The 14,908-nt window shown below is 33.1% G+C and overlaps 1 protein-coding gene across 7 annotated transcripts in view; it reads left to right on the top strand.

Annotated features, from left to right (window-relative positions):
* The window catches only part of LOC108907953 (leucine-rich repeat extensin-like protein 5), a 158,495-nt gene that overhangs the window by 72,408 nt on the left and 71,179 nt on the right, over positions 1 to 14,908 (top strand). For 3 of the 7 annotated variants that reach the window (XM_018711828.2, XM_018711820.2, XM_018711825.2), the window contains exon 1: positions 687 to 889. The exons of the other annotated variants lie outside the window; for them this stretch is intronic. The gene's annotated coding sequence lies outside the window, so the exon portion shown is untranslated. Of the gene's footprint in view, positions 1 to 686; positions 890 to 14,908 lie in introns of those variants that run through there. 7 annotated transcript variants of the gene reach the window in all.

The raw sequence follows: 14,908 nt of genomic DNA, 5'->3' as shown, positions 1-14,908 counted from the left end.
TTGTAGCAAAGTGGAATTTGCCCTTCATGGAAAAGAAAGGAAAGGCAGAGGTAAAATTGTACTGGCAATAATTGGACAAAATCGAAATATTTCTTAACAAAGTAAATTGCCTTGAGAATTTCTTCTATGAAATATTGTCTATTTGCATATTGCGCCTTTTTTTAAGTAAAACAATGTGAAAATTGGCCTAGAAAATGCAGAAGCAAAATTTCTTATAAATCTCAGATTGCTCGGATTTTGTGTCTTCAGTAGTAGTAGCAGCTATTGGACAAAATCAAAATATTGCTTGACAAAGTATGTTCCCTTGAGTGTTTGTTCTATGGAATATTGTAAATTTGGACGTTGGGGCCTTATTGATTAGAAAAATTATGAAACTGGGACTATTTCGTCGCATTGTATTTGTAGGACGGTTAGATTTGCATTACTTAAACAAAGCCAGTACCAATGACCTAGGAAAGGCAGGGTTAAATTACCTGTGAAAATGTAGTAGTTCCAATACTAGGGGAAATAATGATCGCCTTCCCGGACAAAAGGTTTTCGCTTTCCCATTATCAACGGAGTGAGTAAACGCGATGGGGCAGTCAACAAGTAGAAAGAGGAAAACGCGGCCGGAGTACGAGACAGCGTATCGTCGCGTTCGAGCTTTGGCAGCGACGAAATCCGTTTCAGTCTCGAACGTAGTGTGCTTGGAGACTTCGTTCCGTCCGCGACGTGCCCAGCCTACGCCGATCCCGCCGCGACATCAGCTGGTGAAGTTCTGTGTCGAGCACGTAGTAGTATCCTAGTGTGGCGGACCGATTTTTTTTTACTTGTGACATAACACTTAAGGATTTTTCCGCTGCACATGGATGGGAACAGTTGCAACGTCCGAACCACGATAAAGCGAAAGGTAAAATCAAACCGAACGACAGCAAAATCATTCGCAGCTCTAATCTATGCCGCCACCTGCTAGATAATTGAGCGAATAAAAGCGATAAGTCAGATAAGGCTTTCGTTACCGTCTCGAACCGCTTTGGGATGGAATTAATCTGTTCGCAAATGGCAAAATTGTTTTGCGGATATGTGCTTGCTTCCTGCTTTACTATGATTGCTCCTATTTTTATCGCGCGACGAATATATTGAGCACATTGGCGTGCGTATCTTATCGCTGAAAAGCCTGCGATTTGCACTGCTCCACTTTCAGAACGGAAGATAAACGTCTTTTGACATGCACAAATGCATACGCATAAGCTTAAAATGTTCGTGGAGGGGGGACTATAGTATTCGTGGAATTTCACCAAAAGTTCCATCAACCCAATCCAAGTTGTCAGTGAACTTAATATGTTTACCATTAAAATTATTAGAAACTCGTATTGTAAATAAAGCGAGCGTTATTTCTGCTATATGTGTTAATATTTCATTATTAGTTTAGTGCTTCAACTTGCGGTTTGCAACCTTCCAATACGGAGACAACCAAGCACTTTACAATGTATTTCTGGGTACGACATTGCTACGCATGGAGTTGTGTAGAAAAGACAGAAATTATCTTCATTTCACACTTTATTAATTTTTGTGTAAACTTGGTATTGGCCTAGAGACAATTAATATCCCAGATAGATTTCGTTCGAGACTTAGAAGAAAAGCATTCCCCGTCGCTGCGTCGACCGTCTCTGAATGAAGTTTTAAAAGTATAAATAACATTTATTGATAGCGTACTCTCGGTGGCAAGCGGAGAGGAATGTAACCCACTCGATGAAGCCGGTTTGTTACAGAACCAGGTCCAAAAGTAACGAAAATGTTGTCTCTAGCCTTGTTGCCAGGCGGTGCTATGGCTCTGCCGGGTACAGAATTTTCCGTCTCGCTCGGTTTTATTAGACAACTCTACTTGTTTATAAACATGTGAAATAATGCTCTCACATTATACGGCCGATAACTAATAAAGTACTCTTATTAAAAAGCTTACACGCCGTAGCTGACCCTGGGTAGCATTTGAGTGAATGACACGTACACCAATCGTGCCATATAAACCCAATGTAACGTGTCTAAAAAATTAAATGAATTTGCATATTCGCTGCGAGTTCTATTTCCAGCCAAACTCCCCACTGGGCCAGCCGAGTAACGTTGGCGAACTCACAGAGTTCAGTGTCGGATCGAGACAACGTGCAACTGGTCCACTGTACAGTAGCTGGCTCTGTGTAACGATTGAGTTGCCTGGAATGTTGGTCTTGTAGTAAATTTCTGTTACTATATTCTCATTGTTTTACCAATTAAGCGCACTTTGATGGGGTTTCTCGGTATCTCTTGTTTAATTTAGTTCAGGATATGGAACCACAGTTATGGGACATGTCACAGAATAATACTTTGCTGGTTCGGCTCATTAGTATGGAAGCGACTAGTGAATTAGAGCAACGACTACACTAGAAACTGTACGGGAGCTAACCACTCTATACTCCAAAATGTATTAACGGAAAAGACCTGGTTCCATCGTAGAATTTACGAGCTATCGATCAAGATGTATTCATGAATTTGAATTTGTAATGGCGATGAATAAAAACCGATGTTATGACATCATCGTGACCACTTTTCAGCAAACGTTATTAAGAGTACTAGGAATCAAACCACGCCACAAAATTTATATTAAAAACATTAGAAGGAAGTCCTTGGTGTTAAACAGAGACTCTCGAAGTATTAAATTGAATGAAGTAGGCAGTTTTATTTAATTGAAAAAATTAAAAGGAGTATGATATTAGCTATTTTAAGGAAACCTTGTTTGGCACCTGTGAGCCAGATATTATTTAAGTAACTCGTAAGTTGGCAACAAATTGTTTACGATGTTGCTGTTCTCCATTTGCAAAAAAATGTCGCGTTGTTATCATATTGCGTGTCGAGGAACTATTTTAGACGTAATTAATGTAAGCACCGTAGTGTGGTATATTTTTGTACAGTATAAATTAAAACACGTCGGATTAAACAAACCATCGACTACGTTTTTACATTCGAATGATTAACAAAACGTGCTTACAAGGACGGCGAATGAAATATGGAGTAATTCTGTGAAATGTAATTGTATAATAGTTTTAATTGCCGTTATATAATTTATCAATAGTTAATTGTATTTGTTGCGTTTTAAACCGTAAAATTACTTCTACCTACGTACTGTAGCGTACTTACCAACAAGGGTGGTAGAAGGTATGCCTTCCAGGCGTATTTTTTAAAACCTGCAGCTCCCACGATGTAGGTGTATTTCAAGCCATCATTAAGTCATGTTTATGCAAAAATGCGCTCCTTTGTTATTCCATCAAATCGGATAATTCCTACATATAATAGGTTGTATAGTTTGGATATCACGAGAATGAAAAATATGCTGATTTTTTACGGTTCCCATATGAATCCCTAAGTCGTGATTATTATATATCAGTCGCCGTGGGTCATTCTTTATGTTAAACAGTCTCCTTCCTGTAAAACCAGAAGGCAATCATTATAGTAATTTTTAGACAAAGGCAGTATAATGTTTTCCATGAATTTTTTCTCACAAAAATTCCAAAATACTATTATGTGTAGTAGACATGTTATTTGGCAATTTGTATTTGACATGTGTGCCAAGTCTATAGAATTTTTTCGTTATGTCCAGACTAAATAATAACGTAGCAACCAGTCGAAAACATGATTGATATTTGAGGCGGCTACACTTAAAACATTCTGTAGACGCTGATGGAATATGTACGAAAATAATTACATGGTGAGAATATTTTGAACTGTAGGCTACAGAACATTTACATGTTCGTATGGAAAAGCATAAGAAGTAAAATACACATTTATGATATCGACGAGAACATTCGTCTACAAAACGAAATTTACTTGCAATAATACTTGGTCAGGATTAACCGCTACCTTAAAAAAAATTTTTGTCTTCAAGCGTTCCTTTCACATATTTTGAAGCTTGCAAATGAGTGTCTATTTCCGTTTTTGGTCAAAAGGAATTAGTTCTCGATTACTTAAAGATTTTGCTTTTCCTTAAAGCAAACTATAAGCAATATTTTCAAGGTCAAACAACAGTTTAAGTTTTTCATCTATAGAACTATTGATAAGTCTGTATTTCTGTGACAGTAATCATAAGAGGCAAGTAAACCCAAAAAGGGCCCAAAGTGTAACGATCTTAAGGAGTTGTCAAAGCTTGAAGCTATTATAAAACTATTCCTGTATATGAAGAGCCTACTTTATTATCTCTCTGCAAGGCTACAGAGCTTAATAAAATATAGAACAAGAGTATTTAGTTGTAGATTGAAAGTTTTATTGAGACATGATTCCATCAAGAGAAAAATTAGTCAACAAACCATGTCACTCTTACGTATTGTCCCATACCCTAACATCATAATACTACAACCTTTCCTTATGACCATAAGTCTGAGAACCCAAACAATAGTACGAGGAGGCCCGAATCTAATGATGATATGATGATGATGGTTTCCAAAAACTTGGAATGATGAACTCAGTAATGTTTACCTTTCAACATTATCAAGAACCACCATAACCTCTTAAGCTCAATAACCCTATAACATCATAAAACTAGGCACGAAGTGAATAGGACGAAGGAATCACATGATCACTATATCTGTGGCTTGGAACCAAGATTTAAGTAACACTATAATCCTGTAACAGTTTATCAGTAATTATCATAACCCCATGGGATTTTAAAGTTATTTTATTCACTTTGTTATTTTTTTTATCAAAAGTTGTGTTGATATGTATGAAATTGGTTCTAAATTTTCAATACCCTTCATTAATATGGTATATTTCAAATTAACTCAAAATGAATACTATAGGAAAATGGCCGCTTTCAGAATAATATATGTATTTAATAAATGAGTCATTGTTTGTTGTATATTTTGAAAAAAAAACGGAGAAGATTTTAATGGAGGATACAAGAGATCTGTAGAAAAATTGTATTTATTTTAAAATTATCTGAAAGCTCTTCTCAACCAAACAACAATAGAAAACCCAAAGTTTTGAGGTATACTACAAGACTTTTCAATAAATTCTAGTTGGTACTCAATAAAACTTAAAAAAAAGCAAAAGCCAGACCACACAGCATTGAAATTGTTACTTGATAGTCCTCATTTTTTCTTACGTTTCTTTGGAACGCGGTAAACGTTAAATCATAATTATTCTGACATCTAATCGCCGAATCTCTCATTTTCTGAGATTTATTCCAAACCAAATGAGGTAAAGCTTCTCGCTTGGCCTTTTGGGGCAGTCGTTCCTCTGTTTCAAGTTATCCATTGCATGAAACGTCTATTGTCCTTGCCCATCTCTCCTAACGAACACGCCACACGAGATGTGCATGCATGTTTGGACTTAACTGTATTAAACGAGTCCTCATATTTTAAACTGATAGTTTGCATGAGACAGGAAGTATGCAGGACAAGAACCGCATTATACGGCCTTCGTTTCTGTCCGATAACAGTCCGCAACGTTCGATGAGACTTTGATAAGGCTGCATGTGGTTGGACACTACCCGAAATAAACATGAGATATTCGTATAGGGTCACACCAAAAGTATATAAACTACTCCAAAATAGACACTTTAATATTTTCCAAAAATTTATTTATGTATAATAACAGCAATCTTGTATTTTCAGTTGTTCTTCTAATATTAGGTACTAAAAAAATCCGCTAGATGTCGACATTTATGCCTCACTAATTCAAGATGGTCTATGCATCATAAAAGTTGAAAAATACACATGTAGTATGGTCTTTTCGAAGTCAGATGAACATGTATAAAAACGCCTAGCAATAAAAAGAGTTTCATAAGCGTCCCTAAAAAGTTTCCTGCTAAAGGTAAAAAATTATAATAATTTGTATATAATGTATAGAAAATTTCTATTATATGTTCATTTGACCAAAAACGGGCAAAATACCCTATAAATATAGAAACAAATGATCGTAATAAACTGTAAAATTGTTTATATAGATACTACCAAAGGATTCACAAATATTTTTAAACTAACGCCGATCGATTTATAGTTTTGCTTCATTCATGAGAGCTTTTAGAAATATATAAAAAGAGTAAATAAACAGCTCTTGCAAAACTGTTCATTCAATTTTCTCTAATATTTACATCATTTGATACCAGTGTGAAGTAAAGATGTTTATCAAATTTACTGGAATTTCTATATAGTACACCAATTTCAAAGAAGCTTAACTATACATAATTCACTTCTTGGAATGTCTTTTTATTTAGATTGCGACTTTTCAAGGAATTGTTTTCATTTTCATTTCCAAGGTTGTCATGAGTGACAAAAAAAAAAAGATAAAATGGAAGCTTTGATCCAATGTCAATGAATCAACCAGTTGTGGTACTATTATTTTAACTACTTACATCTAAAATAAGAATATCATAATCGGTATGGTCTGATAAATAGTTTTTAATGATTAAACAAATGCACTGATTACGTTAAGCTCGTTGCTATATCAAAAGTAAATGTATCCAATGGAAGACATTGTTTTCTCAGTGTAGGTAACATTTAACAAAGAAACAGTAGAATAAAACAACGCAAATTGTAGCGGTATGATAACAATTGATATCTTGGAAACAAAAATTTAAATTTAGCAACTCATCATCTAATAGTTTCAAATTGAACTGTTTGTTAGATATATTTGTTCAACTGTTAGATATTTCGGAAAAGATCAAGGTGCTGTTTATTGCTGTTGCCCATTATCATAGTTTAATCCAAAATTTGTCATACAAACTCGTAAATATTCCGAAGAATATTATCACAAAGGATATTAAAAAAGACATTTAACAGATTAAAAATAGACACGGGACTACTGATAAAAATTTGAGGTTAAAGGGTGTCATCCAAATTGAAAACACATGTCAGATAAATTTTGAAAAACACAGAGGATAATAGGCAATATTAAATTTTGTAACACTTCAAAATTTTGTGATAACATTTGGCTTACTCATTTTGTTTTGATACACACCTTTCCTTTAAAATATTTACTTCGTGAATTTGGATTAACTCAAATCTGTATGCTACTGATTGGAATCCTTTTAAGAAAACCATTACAGAACGATACGTAGAATGTGTGTAATATAACAGAGAGATATACCTAACTTGTCTCTCTCACCTTCGCATTGAATGGACTTGAAATTAATTCAAACTATATAACGAGGTCTTAATAGTAATGAAAATGTATTCATAATATTCGTAAATTCGCTGGCAGCCAGTAAATTTAAATTTAAATCAACGGATGTCACTAATTATGCAACTCCGTCGAGTCCGTTGAAATTAAATACAACTCAATTAATATTTAAAATAGGCATTATATAAATATAGCTTTGATGGTTTAAATTCGTTTCCTTGAAATTGATTTATTCATTATTTATTTATGCGGCCAATCCTATTTAATTAAGCATTACAACAAAAGTCCCCCGAGTGACTTAATAAATGGAAACTAGTAAATAGCAGCGCTACCAAGTTGGCGCGCGTAAAAATGAACCTAATCGTATTTATAACTGCAATGCTGCAGGATAATTATTGCAAATGAATTTCTATCTACTAGTAAATAGTTATTCACTAGATTATTTATGGTAAAGTGCCATATAGTGTTCTTATTAAATAACAAATAGAAACATACTATGTATGTCAGTTTCTTTATAAATAAAAGATCTAAAATCATTTTGCATATGATACATATATAAATAACGATAAAAATGCTATAAATTGACACCTTCGCTTAAAAAATGCAGGACTTACATAACACCTATAACAACATCGATGAAAAAGAATATTCGTTTAAATAAAAAATATTAGGTATTCTATTTTCAAATCCTAAATTAACTTACACAATTACAAAACCTCTTCGTCACTTTCTTAAAATTTACCGCCTTCGACCCCAATGTCTTTCCACCTCGGGAGTCGACTGCGGTTAATTCCAAGAAAGTGACGCAGAGGTCTTCTTGGCATTCTATCTCAACAAATATTGTACTGACTGCGTCAAGTACTGAATATATTTATATATACACAAAATATATCGTGGTATACTTATGAAAATTTGCGGTTGTCTTAATGTCGCAATTCAACACGAGTCGACTCTGGTGAAATGGAGACAGCCTCCTGATCACGTAGGACATTATTTTACGATAATTTTATTACGCTATTCATTGCTTATATAATTTACTTAAATAAAATTTACAGTCGATAAATTTAGGACATACCGTAATAAAGATGTCCCGTAGATTGCCATATGTGTCGATTTGGTCGACGTTAAAAAAGGTGTAATTTGAATGACATAAGAATCCACGTTTTAGCTGTAAACTCCGCGAACGAGTAACAATTATTGTGAAAATGTCACGGTTGCTGTGAGATATAGTGGCTGCACCAACCTCAACTAATAAAATTTATGGTATGCATAACGTAAAAACACAATATCTGCGTTACCCGTATAGTATGCTTGACATGGAAGCGGGTAGACGTTGGGTAGGTACATACAAGGTTGGGTGTAAATCTGCATTACGTTATCTTTTCATCGTATTGTCAAGTTTACTTATTTTTAAAGAATTTATTAGACCGTGTAAACGATTCAAGTATGCTTCAAGAATATTTACAAGAAATTGCTGGAAAGACACGGCAAATGTTTAGTACACTTCGCCGGTATCGAGAGCAAAAACGGTAACGGTATAATGACGTCTAAAAAGTTCTATTAATAGAACCATTTATTGAAAAATTTATATGTTTTACAAATCACTTGTTCAGCTCTTTTTTTGAATTTACAATAATCGTAACCACATAAAGTAATTCTAAAGCTAAAGTTGGGTCTAGCGGTTTTTCCTCTTGCACTTCTATTTTTACTTCTACGAGGCGATATCCATAAACCCACCTCTTTTTGCTATATTCCAATTTTGGCAATAAAATGATAAGAAAACAACAAATTTAGCTTAGAAACAATTTGTAGTAATCGCCATATTTCCACCATAAATATGGTGATTGAAATGACAATGACAAGAGCAAAAAAAGTCTTTCTAGCTTGCCGCAACAATCATAAATGTTGATATTTAGTATAATCTTCATGATTTTACTGATGGTATAAGAGACATTCTGTCCAATAGGTACAATCTCAATGAAGCGATTATCGTAATCTTTGATTGTCGAGCAATTACCGATCATTTTAGAAGATTATGCCTTCAATAAGAAGAGGAGAAATTGCCAAACTTATAAAGAAAATGTAATTAAAACAATGTGGAGAACTCCACAGCGAAACAGTTACAAGAAAAGAAAAATATAAAATTGAGTCCAATCAATGATGTAGAATTTATGACCAACAGAGCTGCTTGAGAGGAAGGGGAGTTAATTCTTAATATCCAATGAGGAAGATGCAGAACGACCAGTCTATGATATTCTCAATTCTCAAACTTGTTGATTTCGAAGAGGTTTATCAAAGAAGGGAATTTTGATTACTTTCAGAAGAATCAGCAATACCATATTCTTTTAAACATACTTATATGTAGATTCTTAGAAGAAAGAAACTAGACTAGATACAATTTATATCGGCATTCTTACAATTCTGGAGGTGCATTCTTTTTGAATATGTATAGGAACGGGTTTTAAAAATTGTTCCTATAGAACTGGAAACTAAACATTTTAGTGTTTTTATTTTGAGCAATTATTTTTTACATAATGACTTTGCCTGGTATATTAAATTTGCTTTTTTATTTACTTATATTTCATCATTACAAAAATCTGAAACTTTATTTGTCTTTGATCGAATGATTGTATTCAGTATGTTATTGTTCAATAGATTTCTCTTTTACACGTACAGCGGTATGCTCTGGTACTGTTTCAAGTCGTTATTGCCAACATCGAAATAGAAAAAGAAGTAAACAAACCACAAAACGCCACCAAATGTCTATCCAACCTTACATTACTCCTTACTTAATAGAGAACGGTGGCAAGAGAAATTCAAAGTGGTAATGGATCTAGTGAGAAAGAATTGCGTAATATAACTTTTGGTAAAGCGACGACAAAGTAGTTCTACATCCGCTGTTGCTTATTGTTTGTCTCCAGCACAGATAGAAATGATGCCAAAACATTTTGACTGCCAGCTCAAATAATATTTAATAATAGAAAAGCGTGGCTCTTTGTATTCATTTAGTGCAGTTTTCTAGATTAATTGTAACTTTAGGATTTACTAATTGATAACTGTAGTGATTTTGTTGGATTGGATTGTTCAATGGGATATTTATCTTTTCATTGTGATAGAAATTAGGTATTCGCCAACAAATTTTAAAATATATAAAATCAGAAAAGAAATGAGAAAGAAGGCATATAGATTTGATTACATTTTAATAAGATTGTAATGAAGTGATTTAATCTATTTATCTAAGATATTAGATGGCTTCTTCAAAACCGATACCTAATCAGATTATTCTGTAGTGCTGTAGTTTTTTTATTTAAATTTAATGTTGTATACTGGAATATAACTAGAACAATACAATAAGCAAAGTAAAAAAATACAAGAGTGCAATAAAAATAAATAAATAAAATGAAAAGAAAATTCGTCGAATCGTATTTTCATTTATCAATAATTAAAAATACTGCGCATTAACATTATTTGCGTGTTTAAAAATTTACGCTTATCATCTTCCTTATTATTTTCCATACAAAAAAATATGTAATTCATTATAATGTAAACAGTGACATGGATCACAAACCTCACGTCATCTAGCTGTATAAAATTAGCTACCTACTTCAGATTTAATAGAATAATAGCTCGGAAAATTAATATCAAACTTAAAATGATAAGAAATCAATCAGTTGTTTAATTAAATGTAGGCTTGCTTTGATTGACGTAAACAGCCCTAGAACGGTCCAAAATAGTTACCCAACTATATTTTCTCTCAATTGTTTCTGTAAATGGAGTGGTCAACTAATTTGGATCATCCTATATCCTTTTACTGTTGAAACATTATATGTGGCGCCCAATGTGGGGCTTATGAGCCCTTATTAATAAAAAATTAAGGTAATTGCATGCAAACTACAATAACCACTAGCGAATTGAATGCATTTGTTTAATGTTTTGTTTTAATGTAAGTTATTGTGTGTGTTACTTTAGATACCACCTAAACAGGGCAGCAAATATGTTGACATTCTATGTTCAAATATTCTCGATGAGGCATGAGCATATTTTTCCAAAAAACTGGATTGTCATCAACCGTTACAAGAATTAATACTCTTCCTACCATTATATGCAAATGAATACGATTCATAATAAAAACGGCATATTACAATAAAAAAGTAATAACCCACTCGTTTTGACAACTGTCCTCTATAAATATTCTTTATTGACGAACCTTTCTCTGTTCCATCCTTCCATGGGAGTACTAATAAACGTGTTTCAAATAAGCACATTCAGACGCCGTGAAACTTTTGATTGATTGTAGCAAAGCAATTTAGAACGTACGAAAAAAAATCAAGGCCGAGTCGTTCTACCTACTACATATTAAGAAATAAATGTCATCTGTCACCAATACATTTAACATTCGGTACCAATTCCTTAAAAATAGAAATCTTTATCATTGCCCAATATTGTGCAGGTTCTGGTTTAAAGTGCTTTGTGTGGTCGGAATATGAATATCAGTGTATTTAACAATTTGGGTGAAAGGCTGATTTAAATAGAACGTGACTAAAATATCGAATACAAAGAAATATGGTGCACGGTATTTACCACAGAAGAAATCGGTAGTAATATTGGCAGCCCCAAATCATTGGAACTGCTACTGCACACGACGTTAAAATTATGAAAATGTATTGGTAATCTAAGAAACGTTTTAATTTGATTTTTATTAGGACGGTGCTATAATAAAATAACAAGCCTGGAAATTTATTCTCTACGCTGAGAATTGATACTTCTAAAATGTGAATCTAAAAAGGAACTATTGAGAAAAATGGTTATGTATTTCATAGAACTGTTTTGAAAATCAAAACAAATAACGTTTACGACAACAGCAGTTACACAATTGAAAATTCAAGCCCTTATAATTGAATAGTATCGGCATATTGTCATTCAACAACTACGCTTTAGCGACAGACCTACAAATGAAATCGAGCCGTTGAATTGAGAGAACACATCTATATACCTCAGCGTTTGTTTTTTTAATTATTGGCAAACGATAAAATGATTTGCTGCATTTGATAAAAATATATAAATCAAATTGAATTAGATTTCTCTCGGCGATTTATAAGTAAGATAAAAAAGTAATTTTTGCAACTCGATAAACTCCAGAGAAAAATGCGAATAAATTTGGAAAAACGGCGATGTGAAATGCATGCTCCCTAAATCAAACTTGCTCTCGTCAGAAATGAAGCAGAATAGATAAAAAACGATAGATTTACTGAAGACCTTGGTTTACAAACCAACATAAATCAGGTATACAAAAATGCGACGTAGGAAATATTACACTGGTTTACATTGGCATGTCATTTATCAGTTTCTTGTAAACATACCTCAAAATCGGACGTGGTTATTAGTACGTGCCAGCGTTATATTATACCACACTTTGCTAACTTTAAAAATAGAAGTTTGTCTGAGCCGAATTAGTTACTTGTAGCTGATGATAGGTGCTAGGAAAAGAGTAATTATTCTTTTTGAAATCTTACATTTAAAATCAGTTTTAGCGTTTTTAAATATGAGGATGTTAAACATATATTTATAAATTATATAAAATTAAAAAAAATCCTGCTATATCTAGTTGGTGGCATAATATACCATAAGGTCGCAGCAAGTCATGAAGAAACCAAAAATTCGTCACTGCTGTTAGACATTTCTATATGAGGTCTGTTCACAGAAACATATCCAAATTTTTTTCGTGCTAAAAAGCTCTCTTTTTTCGAATAAACTTTTATTGGAGACTTTTTTCTGTATTACTTCCCCTACATTGGTCTTTAAAATTCGTTGAACGGCTGATTTATCCAAATTCAATTCACGGCTAGCTTGCCGTACAGAATTTCGTGGATTTTGTTCGAAATACTGTAAGAGTCTAGCTGTATTAACATTGTTTCTTAACCTTCGGTCAATTATTTGATTTTTCCGAACAGAAAATGCATCTTCATTTCGTCACAAGGTCGCCTCCAATCTTGCAAAGGTTCTATGATCAGAAATGAGGCGTTCTAGATACCTTTCTCGATATACCTAACTCTACAGCTCTTCTTGAATTTTTTTGTGACTCGCCGTAAATTAGCAACATATCAACTTTTTCTGAATGAGAAAACATAAGCACAAAAGTGATACGTTTGGCGTTCGTATTGAGTAAAGACAAGTATTTTCTGACATTTATGCACTTTAAGCAACGAACATTCAATTATTTTCCAATGACTATTGATCCTTCCATCGCTAATGTGATTTTTGAGACTCTTTAGGACGAAATTGCTTATAAGTTTTAAACGGGAAATAATATAGAAACATTTTTCTAATGTAAGTTTATTAGTGTATTTAGTATTTTGGGAGGGGAGTACTTTGAAGGAGACAAGTGCCAATAATGTCAAAACTAATAATATTAAGTTCAAAAAAATTAAATTCGGCTATTTTCTGAACAGGCCTCGTACATTCACATTATAAACTTCACCATTGTCAATATTCTAGGTCGTGTAATATTTGGCAGTAGGATACGAAATTATCATAATAATGTAAATTGCTCCTCACTGTATCATAATAGTACGAGTATTTAAATATTTTACGCAACTGATTAACCTTCTAAGGAACATGTCAAGCTATGAAAATATAGCAATGTATTACGCACGCTGTAAGATCTGAGGAATTGTGACCCCTTGCAAACTGCAGAAGGTACGGAATAACAAACAGCGTTCGCGGTGTTATATAACAAAAAAAAATGCGGCAGACATTAGTTAATGAAATGCAAATGAGAAACCATTATTCGTAATTTGAATTTTACACCTATATGTGAGTCAAAACACGAACGAATCCATGGTTATATCACACCACATTAACTATATACGGACATCAAATTACTACATAGCCTATGAGATGTAGATAGAGAGAGACTTTTGTCTAATTAAATACATCCTCGAAAGCGAATAATGAATATAAATTATAGATTCAGCATTGTCATGTTTAGTAAATTGTTTGCAAAAATTTTGGGCAAAACATACATAGCTTAAATTATAGTGGACGACGCTTTTACATAGATAAATAACAATTATAATTGTCATTCCATCAAGAATATTCAAACAAGTAGTACTAGACAAGTCACATTAGCATATTCGAATTTAAGTTATATGTTAACTAAATGCGTCTTAATAAATTCTTTTAAATTTTCTTTTATCTCTCTAAATTTATAGACTAACAAACTAAAACTATTCCTAACGCGGATTGGTGCCTGCTGTAAAGAAATATAAATATCCGCTGTTGCTACTTATTTTTTTATGGAGAAAAGCATAACCATTGAATTAATAAAGGTCAGTGTCCACCCACTCAGCTGCAGGGAAATAAATTACATAGTTCGCTCCAAATAGATGTATGAATATGTTACTTTTCATTCAAAGTTGTGAAATTGTGTCATAAATTTTGGAAATATTAACTAGATAGAAGTGGTATAGGATTTTCATTTATATTTTGACACCAAGGTAGGTGGTTTATTATGAAACTGAAAAAAAAAACATACAATTGTATAGGTACGTTTTTCCCATACTATCTTTTGGATTCATTAAATTAAACAAATGAATGTTATTTACTTAGGACTATTTGCGCGCACCTGACTTGTGTCAGTTCTTATGTGGAACATAAGTGTATATTTTTACAATCTAAATGAATAGAGTGCTTAAGATTACAGTCATATAAGGTTTGTTAGATGTGTCTTTAATTATATGGGAGATATGAGTAAGAGCAAGTATGTTAGAAGAAATCATCAATG

This window comes from Anoplophora glabripennis, unplaced genomic scaffold, assembly GCF_000390285.2.
Source record: "Anoplophora glabripennis isolate ALB-LARVAE unplaced genomic scaffold, Agla_2.0 scaffold78, whole genome shotgun sequence".
In the NCBI taxonomy this organism is placed as follows: Eukaryota; Metazoa; Arthropoda; class Insecta; order Coleoptera; family Cerambycidae; genus Anoplophora; species Anoplophora glabripennis.
The sequence above is the reverse complement of the archived record's forward strand: the minus strand, read 5'-3'. Positions and strand labels throughout refer to the sequence as shown.